This window comes from Artibeus jamaicensis, unplaced genomic scaffold (assembly GCF_021234435.1).
Source record: "Artibeus jamaicensis isolate MK-2021 breed Jamaican fruit bat unplaced genomic scaffold, CSHL_Jam_final scaffold_1964, whole genome shotgun sequence".
NCBI classification, from domain to species: domain Eukaryota; kingdom Metazoa; phylum Chordata; class Mammalia; order Chiroptera; family Phyllostomidae; genus Artibeus; species Artibeus jamaicensis.
Window position 1 is genome coordinate 71,782,586 of NW_026522030.1, and position 1,275 is coordinate 71,783,860.

Below are 1,275 nucleotides of genomic sequence, written 5' to 3' on the forward strand. Positions count from 1 at the left end.
CTCTGCAATTTAGTTGTAATTCAAGATTGGTCCTGGAATGAGGTTAGTATAGCTTCTCTGCCATCTTGGATCGCCCTAATATCCTAATATTTGATGATTAAAAACATTTTTCTATTGATTCCTAATTTAATTCCATGTGGTTTGAGATCATAATTTGAAAATTTTTAAAGATTTGTATTATGGCCTGGTATATAACACATGCTAAAGAGTATTACATGTGCACTTGAAAATGCATGTCATGATGTTAATGGGTAGAGTATTATAAATGAAAGTTAGATCTATTGTTCATTTATCCTATATCCTATATTCCTGCTAAATTTTTGTTCAGTTTTTATTTCTGATTTTTAAGATCAGAATGCTTATTATAGGAATGCCTATTAAAGTATTCATGGTTTTACTTTCTTTAAAAATAAATCTGTACATAGTTGGGAATTAGGACCATGATAGCCACAGTAGGGAAAACAGTGTGGTATTAAGGCTTTGGTATCAGTACATGCATCCTCCTATTTTCAAATGCACTAACAAGGCTGCTGGGATCTCCATCAGAGTGGAAATAGCAGGACCCCAGCTTCAGGATCTCTCAGAATTTGGGTGATTGATTACAGGTTCAGCCTATGACCCAAGTCCAAAAGTTTCAGTTTTCTCTGCCGCCTCTAGTGCTAACTTCAGTTCACACCTAACTGGCATTTATAGGGACTAGAATTGGTTCTTAAGGACAAAGTCTGAGTAAATCTCATAAATCTTTAGAGAATAGAGTCTATTTTACCTTGCTGATAATTGCCAACACCACAAAATTGACCCATCAGTGTCTTGAAGTAGTGCAGTTTGAATGTTTGTCGCCAGCATCTCATTGCCTGAGCTGCCCAGTTTGGGAGGCAATAGGGAGCCAAATGTGAAGAGGGAGTGGAACATGAAGACTAGCATTAGTCTCTCATTAGAAATGAGATGGAGCTGGCTAAATTTAATGGACAATGACTAATTAGCAGGGTTTCCCAGGTATTCCAGTACCTCTTACCTGTAGGCTGTGTAGTTGCCATTCATATCCACACCATGGATGGCCAACACAGCAGAGAAGAGGCTAGGCATCAGCAAAGCCCCAACCTATGGTTTTGCTGAGGAGACAAGGCACCCAGCCCTTTCTCTTCCTTCTGCTCTGTTTAGTTTCTCTATCACTTATTAAGAATAAGTATTCATGTCTTTAACTTTTTTGTTAAGTGTCGATTTCTCTTTTTAATACATTTTTGGGAGGGGTATTATTTCAATATATGCATGTAT

The 1,275-nt window shown here is 37.4% G+C and overlaps 1 pseudogene; it reads right to left on the bottom strand.

Annotated features, from left to right (window-relative positions):
- Window positions 1–612: 612 nt before the first annotated feature.
- LOC119063448 (trafficking protein particle complex subunit 4-like) lies at window positions 613–1,037 on the bottom strand (annotated as a pseudogene).
- Between the last annotated feature and the right edge of the window lie 238 nt (window positions 1,038–1,275).